Source organism: Podarcis gaigeae (genome assembly GCF_964106915.1).
Source record: "Podarcis gaigeae genome assembly, chromosome: W".
Lineage (NCBI taxonomy): Eukaryota > Metazoa > Chordata > Lepidosauria > Squamata > Lacertidae > Podarcis > Podarcis gaigeae.
Genome location: NC_139695.1, coordinates 16,944,560 through 16,958,848, shown reverse-complemented (window position 1 = coordinate 16,958,848; position 14,289 = coordinate 16,944,560). Strand labels below are relative to the sequence as shown.

Below are 14,289 nucleotides of genomic sequence, written 5' to 3'. Positions count from 1 at the left end.
AGTGATGAAACTGAGGATAGGCAACAGCAGCAGCAACAGCCACAGCTGCCGCAACAACCCACACCCACTGATGAAGGTTCTGATTCTGAGTCTGAAACTGAATCGGATGATTCAGAGGATCTCAAGAGTGCGAAAGCCTCTATGCGACCCTCTGAATGCTCTGATCAAGAATTGGAAGAACCTTTGTTCACAATAGGTCACTTTTCTCCTAAGAAGGAAGAGGAGGGTGTTGAAGACTTACGACTAATTCGCAGGTCTCAGAGAGCCACAAAGGGTAGACCTCCAAAGAGATTTGCTGATGAATTTGCTAAGACAGCAGTAGCAGCTGTTAAAAGCTCCAAGAAGGTATTCAAACCTTCAAGTTTCCAAGAAATCCAGGATTTGGATTCAAAGAATGCTGACCCATGGTTAAATGCCATGAAGGCTGAGCTTGATTCCTTAGAGAGGAACAAAACATGGGAGCTAGTTCCAGTAGTTCCAGGAATGAAACTGCTTGGAAGCAAATGGGCCTTCAAAGTGAAGACAGATCAGAATGGCAAGATAGTCAGACACAAAGCCAGATTGGTAGCCAGAGGTTTTTCACAGGTACCAGGTGAAGACTATCACGAGACCTACTCACCCACAGTATGGTATGAGAGCATTAGGCTTATGCTCAAGCTTGCTGCAGAAGAGAATCTTCACGTTAGTCACCACGATGTGAATACAGCGTTTTTGTACGGATCTCTAGGTGAATCTCTTTATATGCTTCCACCTGATGGCGTACAGGTAAAACAGGGATTTGTTTGTGCTCTGAAGAAGTCCCTTTATGGTCTCAAACAGAGTGCACGGTGCTGGCACACTAAACTCACTGAAGTATTGTTTTCTCTAGGTTTCCAGCAAGGGAAAGCTGATCCATGTGTATTTGTCAAAGAGGAGGGGCAAAAGAAGCTGTATTGCTTGTTTTATGTTGATGATACTTTGTTCTTTTGGAAAGATGTCACAATGTACAATAACGCCCTAGCTCAACTGAAAGAGCACTTTGACATGAAAGATCTTGGTGAGGTAAACAACTACCTATCTCTGGAAATAGAGAGAGATCAAGATGGTAACATTCTAGTACACCAGTCACGGAAAATTGCTGATGTGTTAAGCAAACTAAACCTGATGGATGCTAACCCTGTAGACACACCGATGACAACAGGTTATCAGGTAGATGACACTGAAGGAGCATTTTCTGACACTACACTATACAGAAGTGTGCTAGGCAAACTAAACTTCATTGCCAGATGTTCGAGACCTGACATTGCTGTTAGCTGTAATTTGCTAAGCAGAAAAGTCAACAATCCTACTGTTAAGGATTGGAAAGCTCTGAAACGCATAGCTCGCTATTTGAAAGGCACTATGCATTACAGACTGAGATTTAACAATCAGAAGTCTGGTGGTCTTGAGATATTTGCAGATGCAAGTTTTGGTAGTGACACTACAGACAGGAAAAGCACGTCTGGGGTTTGCTACATGTACAATCAGGGTCTATTTGATTGGTCATGCAAGAAGCAAACAACAGTTAGCTTAAGTACTTGTGAAGCTGAACTGAATGCACTGTCTTATTCACTTCAAGATTGTGAATGGTTGTTACAATTGTGCAAAGACATGAGAATTTCCTGTCAAATGTCCAATCCAGGTTTATCAAGACAACAAAGCATGTTTGGCTTTGCTGAATTCTGAAGGTTGTAAGCAAAGCACGAAGCATTTGCAATTGAAACTGCAACATGCTAGGGAATGTGTTCAGAAGGGACTCGTAACGGTGTCCTATATGCCAGGTAATGAAATTCCTGCTGATGTATTGTTCAAGGTTGTACCAAGAGATCAACACTGTACCTATGTGCAGAAGTTGGGTTTGTACTGATACTGTACGAACACGCTGCTCAGTGATGTTCACAGAAAGGGGGAGCATGTTGGTTTCTGCTTCCTCACTGAGCAGCGAATGCATGTCACAAGACATTGTTTTGCATTCCACAGTCCAAGTTACTGTTGGGTTCCCACGGGAATGGGAGACTGGATGTGACGTACACTGGTTTCCTATTTTTCACTGTTCTCTCGGCTTTCTTTGTGTCGAGAGGGAGTTGTTGCTTCTCTGCTCTTACAGAGGCAGGGTGCATGTTTGTATGCTCTCAGCATAGCTTGTAAATAAAGTCAGCATGTGGCACATTACCTGCTTATCCTTCTGCTGTGTGACGACGCTCTGCTTGGGCTCAAGCCTTTTGCCACTGGTAATTTTAAGTACAAGGCACGCTTAGTGGTGCAGGGTTTTTCCCAGAGACTGGGGCTTGATTTTGATGAAGTGTTCGCTTCTACAGCTAGAAGTGAGAGTCTGTGTCTGCTGCTGGCAATTGCAGCAAAACGCAAGCTGAAAGTAAATCATTTTGACATCCAGACAGCCTATTTACATGCTAGTTTGAGTGAGGAACTCTATTTAGCAGAACCCTCTGGTTTTGAGTCTGGGTCGGGCAATGTGTACAAGCTACACAAGGCACTGTATGGTTTACGGCAATCTGCGAGAAATTGGAACAAGTGTTTAGATGAAACTGGTTTCTCTAGGTTTCCAACACAGTGTTGCAGACAGGTGTCTGTATGTGCGTGGCGCTAATGACAAACAAGAGTTCTGTTTGGTTTTTGTCTAAAATGTATAATTTATTGTTGGAGTGGCATACAAAGGATGAACAAGTTAAATCAGTGATGATAGATTGGGCAAGAGATATAGGACATAACATAATGTTTGAGGATTGGGAAAGATTGTGGAAGAGAGGGGTCAAGTTCACTGCATGTACAGTGTTAAAGGAAAATATAATGAAAATGATGTATAGATGGTACCTGACCCCTGTTAAATTAGCTAACATTTACCATACTGGTGATAATCTATGTAGGAAATGTAAAGAAAAAGAAGGTACCTTCTATCATATGTGGTGGACATGCCCCAAGGTGAAAGACTTCTGGGAGAAGATTTATAATGAATTGAAAAAAATGTTGAAATATACATTTATTAAGAAACCAGAGGCCTTTCTTCTTGGAATAACAGGTTTAGAACTGCCCAAGAAAGATGTTAAATTATTTTTGTATGCCACAACTGCTGCTCAAATTTTACTAGCTAAGAATTGGAAAACACAAGAAATACCAACAGTGGAAGTCTGGCAGATGAAGATGATGGACTTTCGGAGCTAGCCGACCTGACTGGAAGAGTCCGTGATCAGAAGGAGGAGGACTACCAGGAAGAATGGACGAAATTTAATGATTATTTAGTTAAATATGCTAAGATAAATTAATTGGAAAAGCTTGCAAATATCAGATAGGCTTAGGATTTAAATATGTAATGTGATAAATTATATGATGATCAGGTATATGAAGACGAGCAGCAAAGTCAGTCCTCAGGGAATGTGCAGGCGACCTTGGAACGGACAGCTCACGGAAGAACCCCGACCAGACCTAAGAGGAGGCGTGTAGTGGTGATAGGAGATTCCCTACTGAGGGGAACAGAAGCAGTGATCTGTGGGCCTGACAAGATGTCTCGGGAAGTGTGCTGTCTCCCCGGGGCTAAGATCCAAGATGTAACTGAACAACTGCAAGGAATCATAAAACCCACTGACAATTACCCCTTCCTCTTGGTTCATGTGGGAACCAATGACAGTGCAAGCAATAGCCTCCAGAAGATCAAAAGAGATTACGAGGCTCTGGGCAGGAAATTGAAGCAATTAAATGCACAAATTGTCATCTCATCTGTCCTCCCAGTTGAACGACGTGGCCCAGGGAGAGAGGGAAAAATAGTGGAAGTGAACAGCTGGCTTTGCAAATGGTGTAAACAGGAACGGTTTGGATTCTTAGATCACGGACTGCAGTTTCTTGAAGATGGACTTCTGGCAAGCGATGGGCTGCACCTCACAATGGTTGGGAGGAATGTTTTTGCCAAAAATCTCAGAAACCTCATCAGGAGGGCTTTAAACTGACTAATGTGGGGGAGGGAGACAGTGCTCCTGAAGGTAGGAGTCTATCAATTGATGAAGATAATCATCCAAATGTCAAAGACCGAATGGAGCAAACAGCACGCAGACCTAGTGGTGGGAGGAAAAAATCCTTAAATAAGAGACACGGGGGAAGAGAACCCTGGATGAGATCTTCACGTCTCGCAGCTTGAAGAAGTCACACAATATCTTGAGAGATCCCACCCATCCTGCTCACAACCTCTTTGAACTGTTGCCTTCGGGCAGAAGATACAGGACAATGAAAACACGAACCACACGCCTTCTGAATAGTTTCTATCCAAGAGCTCTGATTGCACTAAATAATGATCTCAGGGCCAGTTGTAAGAAATAGCAAGCAGTGAGTAGTAAGGAATGAGATAGGTTTTAGGTTATGCTATGCTTCTAATAGGTTATGTTATATCCTGGATTATGTTATGTTCTAATAGATTATGTCTGAATAGGATGAGAGTGTTGGAGATACGTGCGAATGTGTATGTGAATCCGGTCTTGGGTGTTTGATTTTCGTTGTTGTGTATACTGTGTATATACGGACAATGACAATAAATTTATCTAATCTAATCTAATTAATGGACTTCAATGTCTGTACACTAATGCGCAAAGCATGGGAAATAAACAAGATGAGCTTGAGCTCTTGGTACAGCAAACTAAATATGACATAATAGGCATCACTGAAACCTGGTGGGATAAGTCCCACGATTGGAATGTAATAATGGAGGGATACAATCTATTTCAGAGAAACAGACCAGACAAGAAAGGAGGAGTGGCGTTATATGTCAGGGATGTGTATACCTGTGAAGAGATCCAAGATTTAGAACCTCAAAGCCAAAGTGAGAGCATTTGGGTCAAAATTAAGGGAGAGAAGAATAACAGTGACCTCATTGTGGGAGTTTACTATAGATCCCCAAGCCAAACGGAGGACATAGATGATGCCTTCCTGGAACAGATGGCCAAGCATGCAAAAGGAAGGAAGATAGTAGTAATGGGGGACTTCAATTACCCGGATATTTGTTGGATGTCAAACTCAGCCAAGAGCATAAGGTCAAACAGATTCCTCACTGGCCTTGCAGACAACTTCATTGTCCAGAAAGTGGGAGAAGCATCAAGAGGAACAGCCATTTTAGATCTGGTCCTAACCAATGTTGATGACCTGGTTAGTGGGGTAGAAGTGGAAGGATCATTAGGCGTGAGTGATCATGCTCTTCTGAAGTTTACTATACAGCGGAAAGGAGCAGCCAAGCATACTAGGACTCAATTTCTTGACTTTAAGAAAGCCGATTTCATAAAACTTAGGGAAGTGCTTGGTGAGATCCCATGGACAGTAATACTAAAAGGAAAGGGAGTTCATGATGGCTGGGAGTTTGTTAAGAGGGAGATAGTAAAAGCACAACTTCAGGCAATACCAATGAGATGGAAACATGGAAGGTGCCAAAAAAAGCCAGGGTGGCTATCTAAAGAACTTTTAACTGAGTTAAGATTAAAAAAGGATGTGTACAAAAAATGGAAAAGGGGGGAAACCACCAAAGAGGAATTCAAACACGTGTAGACACAAAGTCAGAAAAGCTAAAGCACAGAATGAACTCAGGCTTGCTAGAGAGGTTAAAAGCAACAAAAAAGGCTTTTATGGGTATGTTTGTAGCAAAAGGACGAACAAAGAAACAGTGGGGTCACTCAGAGGAGAAGATGGTGAAATGCAAACAGGGGACACAGAAAGGGCTGAACTTCTCAATGCCTTCGTTGCCTCAGTCTTTTCCGATAAAGAAAACAATGCCCGACCTGAAGAATTTGGAGCAAATGATTCAGCAGAGGAAACACAGCCCAGAATAACTAAGGAGATAGTACAAGAATACTTGGCTAGTCTAGATGTATTCAAGTCTCCAGGGCCAGATGAACTGCATCCAAGAGTATTAAAAGAACTGGCAGATGTGATCTCAGAACCACTGGCAGTCATCTTTGAGAATTCCTGGAGAACAGGCGAAGTCCCGGCAGACTGGAGGAGGGCAAATGTTGTCCCTATTTTCAAAAAGGGGAAAAGAGAGGACCCAAATAATTACCGCCCAGTCAGTCTGACATCAATACCAGGGAAGATTCTGGAGCAGATCATTAAGCAAACAGTCTGTGAGCACCTAGAAAGGAATGCTGTGATCACCAATAGTCAGCATGGATTTCTGAAAAATAAGTCATGTCAGACTAACCTGATCTCGTTTTTTGACAGAATTACAAGCCTGGTAGATGAAGGGAACGCAGTGGATGTAGCCTACCTTGATTTCAGCAAGGCATTTGACAAGGTGCCCCATGATATTCTTGTAAAGAAGCTGGTAAAATGCGGTCTTGACTATGCTACCACTCAGTGGATTTGTAACTGGCTGACTGACCAAACCCAAAAAGTGCTCATCAATGGTTCCTCTTCATCCTGGAGAAGAGTGACTAGTGGGGTGCCACAGGGTTCTGTCTTGGGCCCGGTCTTATTCAACATCTTTATCAACGACTTGGATGATGGACTCAAGGGCATCCTGATCAAATTTGCAGATGACACCAAACTGGGAGGGGTGGCTAACACCCCAGAGGACAGGATCACACTTCAAACCGACCTTGACAGATTAGAGAACTGGGCCAAAACAAACAAGATGAATTTTAACAGGGAGAAATGTAAAGTATTGCACTTGGGCAAAAAAAATGAGAGGCACAAATACAAGATGGGTGACACCTGGCTTGAGAGCAGTACATGTGAAAAGGATCTAGGAGTCTTGGTTGACCACAAACTTGACATGAGCCAACAGTGTGACGCGGCAGCTAAAAAAGCCAATGCAATTCTGGGCTGCATCAATAGGAGTATAGCATCTAGATCAAGGGAAGTAATAGTGCCACTGTATTCTGCTCTGGTCAGACCTCACCTGGAGTACTGTGTCCAGTTCTGGGCACCACAGTTCAAGAAGGACACTGACAAACTGGAACGTGTCCAGAGGAGGGCAACCAAAATGGTCAAAGGCCTGGAAACGATGCCTTATGAGGAACGGCTAAGGGAGCTGGGCATGTTTAGCCTGGAGAAGAGGAGGTTAAGGGGTGATATGATAGCCATGTTCAAATATATCAAAGGATGTCACATAGAGGAGGGAGAAAGGTTGTTTTCTGCTGCTCCAGAGAAGCGGACACTGAGCAATGGATCCAAACTACAAGAAAGAAGATTCCACCTAAATATTAGGAAGAACTTCCTGACAGTAAGAGCTGTTTGACAGTGGAATTTGCTGCCAAGGAGTGTGGTGGAGTCTCCTTCTTTGGAGGTCTTTAAGCAGAGGCTTGACAACCATATGTCAGGTGTGCTCTGATGGTGTTTCCTGCTTGGCAGGGGGTTGGACTCGATGGCCCTTGTGGTCTCTTCCAACTCTATGATTCTATGATTCTATGAGTCTATGAAATTGAGATTAGGAAAGAAAGAAAGATGTTATGTGACCAAGTTAATTTTATGAGAATATAGGATTTGGAAAACCGGTAAAATGATATACACTGAAATTCAACCAAGGGGATACGAGGAAGTCGCTTAACAATGTTAATAAGATTGGTTTTAATAAGGTTAGGATTTATGTTTGTGTGTGTGTGTGTGTGTGTGTGTGTGTTTAAAATTTGTGGAAAAGAGAGTTCTGTTTGGTTTTTGTGGACGATTTGCTCCATGTTGCTAAGGCTGATAAACAAATCAAAGCGCTTTCCACGCAGTTAGCCAAAAGATTTAAAGTAAAAGACCTTGGTTTTGCGAAAAATTATCTGGGTCTGGGAGTGTGCTGGGCGGATGATGGCAGTTTGTTGCTTAGCCAGGAAAAGAAAATTAAACAACTGCTAACAGCATACACAATGCAGGACTGCAAAGGGGCAAATACTCCCATGGATTTAGGTTTTGTTAAGTCTTTGCAAGCTGATGAAAGCTCGGTGTTTGAGCGACCTGATTTATATCAATCAGCTATTGGGAGTCTTCTGTACATATCGCAGTGGAGTAGGTCTGATATCAGCTACGCAGTAGCGATTTTGAGCAGGCAAGTGTCTAAACCCTGGAAGGCAGTAAAACGTGTTCTGAGGTACCTAAAGCAAATTGCTGATAGTGTTTTAAAATTAAGCTCAGCAGGTGATGAAATGCTAAAGTGCTACTCAGACAGAGACTGGGCAAATTTAGCTGACCGAAAATCAGTGACTGGGCTAGTGGTTTTGTTTGGTGGGTCACTAATTGGATGGAAGTCCAGGAAGCAAAGTATAGTCAGCATATCATCCACTGAAGCTGAATATGCTGCACTTAGTAAGCTCTGCAGTGAGTTAGTGTATTACAAGCAGCTGCTGAGAGATTTGGGCATACAAAGCAATTCTCCAGTTCATGTATATGTTGACAATCAAGCTTGTATTACACTCAGTAAAACTGAACAGTTTGTCGCAAATTCTTCACGGTACTTTAGCAGAAATGTTCAGAGTTCCAGGTTCTTCAGTGCAGTATATTGTGAGCTATATATACAAATATCTACAGGCTATAATACACAAGCAGTTCATACATTCAAACAGAGTACCTGGTTGCACCTTAAGGCAAATAGGAAGACTCTCTCTGACCACACTCTACTACACCACCACCTTTACTGCTGGACAGGTTTTGCTGTTGGTTGGCAAGATGTGCTGCCATGTTGTCACTGAGCACAGTGATTGGCATTTCAGAAGGTATTCCAAGTTCTTTTGTTAGGCAAGCAAACCACTCTATTTGTGACACACATTCACTTATGGCCAAGTACTCTGCTTCACAAGTACTTGTGGGAACAAATGTTTGTTTCTGGGATTTCCACTGAACCAGGGTATTTCCAATATATATGGCATAGCCAGTGGTAGACTTTCCATTTTCTCTGTCTCCCCAGCTGGCATCAGCGTATGCATACACTTGCTGATTATATCCTGTATTCAGCACCAGTTTGTAATCTTTTGTGCCTTTCAGATACCTTAGGATTCTTTTAAGTGCTACCCAATCTCTCCAAGCTGGGTCTGCACTTCTTTGGCTTAACATGTGCACTGCCAATGTTATGTTGGGTCTTGTCCAGCAACTTCAATATAACAGACAACTTAACAAAGAATGAAACGCTGTTGCATTCTCACATTTTTGTCCTTCTGGTTCATTTTTGTACTGTTTCGTTATGGGAGTGTCAACCTCATTTGCCCTCTCCATTCCATATGTCTTCAGTAACTTTTCAATCTTTTCCTTCTGACTCAGAGAGTAGACGCCCTCTTCATTTCTCTGAACCTCTACTCCTAAGTAATTTTGAATCTTTCCCAAATACTTCAGCTTGTATTTGTTACCTAGGTTGTTTATAAACCAAGAAGCTTGCTTTTGTGCAGTTGTTATTAGACAGATGTCATCAACATATAAAAGTAAATAACAAACGCTTCCTTGCACCATTGCTGAATATAAACAGGAATCAGCCAGGCTTTGTTTGAATCCCATCTTTTTCAAAGTTGTGTCTATGCATTCATGCCACAGACGTGCACTTTGGTGTAAACCGTATAGTGCCCTTTGCAGCTTTAACACCATGCTGTCTTTTTCCAGCTCATAACCTGGTATTTGCTGTAAATACACCTCGGCATCAATAGGAGCATTTAAATACGCTGAGGCAACATCAAAATGATTAACTTTTAATCCCCTCAGACTTGCCTTTGCTAAAACTGATTTTACTGTTTCAGCCTTTGCTGTTGGGGCAAACACTTCATCATAATGTATCATTTTCCTTTGTGTAAAGCCCCTAGCAACCAACCTGGCTTTCCTTTGACAACTACCATCAGCCAGCTTTTTCACTTAAAAAACCCACTTACAGCTAATTGGCTTTTTACCTTCAGGCAATTCTGTAGGTACAAACACATTGTTGTTTAGCAGAGAGTTATACTCTGCCTGCATTACCTTTAACCATGCCTCTTTCTCTAGAGTAGGTAACTCTTGCACCTCTTCAAAGTTTTCTGGCTCACTTACACAAACCTGGTCTATGGTGACTGGGAACCCAAAACGGACTGGAAGTTGACCTTTATTACTTCTTGCAGGCCTCCTGGGCTACCTTCAGGACTGCTTTTGGGGTGGATTGACTCTGGAGATTTACCTCCTCCTGTCCCAGTTGCACTTTTTTCCCCCCTGCTCCATGCGAGCAGCTGGAGAAAATTGCTCAGTCTTTACCCCCTCCCTTTCAATTTCCTTGGGGGTGCTGCCAATTCTTAGCTTTGTTTCAACTGCCTTATCAGGTACGCTTGGCAGTAAAACCTTTTTCTGGCAGCAGGTTTGCATGTATCTTGGGCCAATTTCTTTGCTCATTAAAGCTGGCTGACCAACTATAACTCAAAATATTTTTATCATCTTCAAAGCTGTAGGCTTTCGTTCCACTTTCATACCCAAGAAATAGCAACTGCTGTGCCCTTTCCCCACCCTTTCTTCGGTTCTTTACAGGTATGTCAACCCATGCCTTTGTCCCAAAGATTCTCAAATGTTGCAAACTGGGACTTTTGCTATAGAGAATCTTGTAGGGTATGTCGTCTAATACCCTTGGCCACAAACAATTTCCAATATAATTCGCTGTCTTAATACTCTCAGCCCAATAGTTAATTGGAAGATTTGCATCTGCTAACAATGCTTTCATTTGTGTTTACAAGGCACCTCCCCTACGCTCTGCTACTCCGTTCTCCTGAAGAGTTGCCATGTTGGTAAGCCTATGTTTAAACCCTTGGGATCACAACCAGCTTCTTAGGGAGCTTGCCATAAACTCTCCTCCCCTGTCTGTCTGAATAGAGCACACCTTTTGGCCAAGCTGCCTTTCTACCCTTCTTACCCAGAACTTCAAAGTTTGGGCAGCCTCAGATTTTGCTTTAGTGGGTAGACCCAGCCAAATCTAGAATAGTCATCCACTAGGATTAAACAATACTTGTTACGGGAGACGCTTGGTGGAAAAGGACCAGTTACATCAGCATGAATCAACTCCAGTGGTTTTTGGTTAGCTCTTGCTACTGGGCAAGCCCTTCTTTTAATCTCCTTGCAAATATTGCAGTCTATTGCAAAAACACCTTTTTACTTTGTTGACCACCGGATGGTCTGCATCAGCTCCTCCTGGCTGTTTCTCCGGCTCCCAACACCTCTGCTCTTCCCGACTGTTCCCTCTGGGATGCTCCAACAGCTGGGCTGAGGTCATCTTTCACTCTGAACGCCTGTCCTCCTCTGCATACAACCGTCTGGTAACGTATTCCAGAGTCAGCTTATCAGTCTCTACCGACTCGAGGGAATTGACCATCATATCATAGCTGTCATCAAGGGAACTCAGGACTATAAAGACTTTGTCCTCTTCCCCCACAGGCCTCCCTCTTAAGGCTAGCTCCTGGAAACAGCCTGTTAGAAACTTTAGGTGGTTTACCAGGGAGTCACCCAGTTTTATCAGACACCGGTACAGTCTCCTGGTCAGTGTTATCACCGAGCCAGCTGTCTCTCGCACATGGACAGCCCTGAGCGCATTCCTCGCCTCACTTGCCGTCACCTTATCTGCTATGTAGACTAGCTGGCTGTCGTCCACTCCAAGGATGATCGTAGCCAAGGCTTTCTTATCCTTTTCTAGCTGGGCCTCTGCTTGTGCCAGCTTTTTGTCGTCATCCTCATCCTCCTCAGGGGGCTGCGGTGGATCTTCCACCACTTCCACCACTTACCACAGGCTTGAGGAAGTGTTGCATGCGGAGCGACCAGATGCTGTAGTTCGTGGCCGTCAGCTTCTACAGCAACATGCCAGCTCTGGACTGCTCCATCCCTGCAGCTGACCTCCAGCACCCATGGCTAGATAACTGATACCTGTACTCTTGCACAGCAGAAGGGTGCTGGGCCTGTAACCCTGTCGCGAATTCTTCACGGCGCTTTAGCAGAAATGTTCAGAGTTCCAGGTTCTTCAGTGCAGTATATTTATTGTGAGCTATATATACAAATATCTACAGGCTATAATACGCGAGCAGTTCATACAGTCAAACAGAGTACCTGGCTGCACCTTAAGGCAAATAGGAAGACTCTCTCTGACCACACTCTACTACACCACCACCTTTACTGCTGGACAGGTTTCCCTTTTAAACCGATGACAGCCAGGGACTTCCGGGTTGGCGCCTCCGGCAATGGCAGAGCTCCTCCGATCGGGAGGAACTTACTCCGTGAAAAACATGGTCTGACTGCTACGGCGAAGGTGGAGACCCATTGAAATTACAAGCGGGAGAAGCTTGCGAACCTGTGATTCGGCTGGCACCTTTTGCGCCTCCCCTACTCACGGGGAAACCCTGTTTTGGGGATCCGGAGCGACGTGGGGTGAGTGGCGCGGTGCTTTGAATCGACTGCTTCTTTCACGGAGTGAAGCCACATTGCTGTTGCCGGAGAGCACTGACTTTTTTCTGTGGACAATTGGATTTTAAACAACTACCCGTGAGTAGAACGGAAAATTGGATCTTTAAATACCTTAATTTGGCACTGAAGCAGGAAGGTCATAAACAGGAAGTCCGCCTTCCGCTTTTGTAAATAGACTGAAGCAAAGACGTTACAAGCTAAAGTCTTTGAAAGCTTTTGGCAAAGGATTAAATTTCCATCGGTTTAAAATACAAAACCCCCCTTGGAAGCAGGAGAAGAGGGGGGAAATTTTGGACCTAGTGAGCCTGCAAGAGAGAGTGAAAAATCAAATTACCACTGCTCTGAACCTGGGAACGGGCTGCCAGATGACGTTTGGGGAGAGTTCATTGACAGAACGGATTTGACAGCTAGCTAAATAAGAGTAAGATACTGTTTCCATTGTCCTCTTCTGTGTTTAAAAAGTAGGAAAAGTAACTGAAAATTGAAACTATCTTTAATGCTTGAGTTGTGCCTGAAAGAACTGATACAAGTGGAGACTGTTTCCCTCTAGAGGGAGCTTTTGAAATTGTTACAGGAGTGTAACTGGGGGATTTCCAGCTGCAAGATAAGGTTTCTGAGAACCAGAGATTGACCTTGGACCATTTAAAAATGTTGACAGGAGAGGCCATTGTGACTGTTTTATGTAAGATAAGCTGTTCGCTGGGACAGCTTCATAAGAAGATGGATGACATGACTTTTAAAGTTGATAATTTGGAACAGAAAGTGATTAATTTGAGTCAAAAAGTGAACACCAACACAGAAATAACTCAGGACTTGGTACAGGAATCCACTTTGGCAGGACAAATAGTGGAGGAGAAGGAGGAGAAGGAGAAAGCTGCTGTTGTTGAACATAAAGTAATACAAGCGGGATCCTTGGCTTTACAGAAGCAAATTGAGGACTATAAATTGAGACCTTTTATGATTGAATCTAGAAAAAGTCAGATTTTGAGGATTGGATCCCGGCTTGGACTGAAGAAGGAAAGTTGAAAAGATCCCTTTATGCAGGGATTAACTGACTTCTGGGACATGGACTTGGGCTTGGAGGAGATTGAAGTTTTGGGGGCCTTTGGATTTGGAGGAATCTTGAAATATGTCCTGAAATACTTTATGGACCTCAGCTTCAACTATGGAAATTTGGCTGACCTGTCCAGAAGGAAGAAAAGTATTGTTAGGTTGGAGTTTCCCCGAGATTTGCTCTTTAGCATTAAAGAAAATGAAGAAGACCTGCAGAAGGGACTTGGAAAAGAGTTAAGAGCCTCGGACATAAGATCACCAGGTTGATGGACTATATGGAGTTGACAGAAAGGACTGGCAGAATCCGAAACCAGGGAGAGGAGATGGTGGAAGAAGATTGGAAAATTTAAAGTTTATATATAGACATATGGTAAAACTAATGAGTGATAGAAAAATGGTGGAATGATATTTTATGGGCTTAGCAGAAATGTTATAAGGAGTTAAGCATATATAAGTATTTTAGTTTTAATGGAAAATAAGGTTAAAAAAGATGGAAAGGATTTGCTGAAACAATTAATAGAAACGGAATACGAAAAGGGAGGTGAGAGGAGGTCGAGGAAACAAGAGAATGAAAGATAGAGTATGGAAAAGGGATGATGTATGTTTTTAAATTGTTTTTTGTTTTGTTTTATTTAGGGTTAGGGTTAGGGAGTGGGTTTAGTTTAGTTTAGTTTAGTTTAATGTGTTTAGTTTTGGGTTTAGGTTATGTTTTGCATTGTCTATATACTGTATTGTATTATTTTTTTCTCTTTTGCTTTTTCTCCTTTGTCTTTTTTTCTTTTCCTTTTTTGTAATCTATAAAAGTAATAAATATTATTTAAAATAAATAAATAAATAAACCGATGACAGCCAATCAACTGTCAGCAC

The 14,289-nt window shown here is 42.8% G+C and overlaps 1 long non-coding RNA gene across 1 annotated transcript in view; it reads right to left on the bottom strand.

The window, feature by feature from the left end:
- Positions 1-7,155, bottom strand: part of LOC310836019 — a 463,755-nt gene extending 456,600 nt beyond the window's left edge. Inside the window, exon 1 of the long non-coding RNA XR_014559838.1 lies at positions 6,900-7,155. This is a non-coding gene — a long non-coding RNA (uncharacterized lncRNA). The remainder of the gene's footprint in view (positions 1-6,899) is intronic.
- Positions 7,156-14,289: the final 7,134 nt, after the last annotated feature.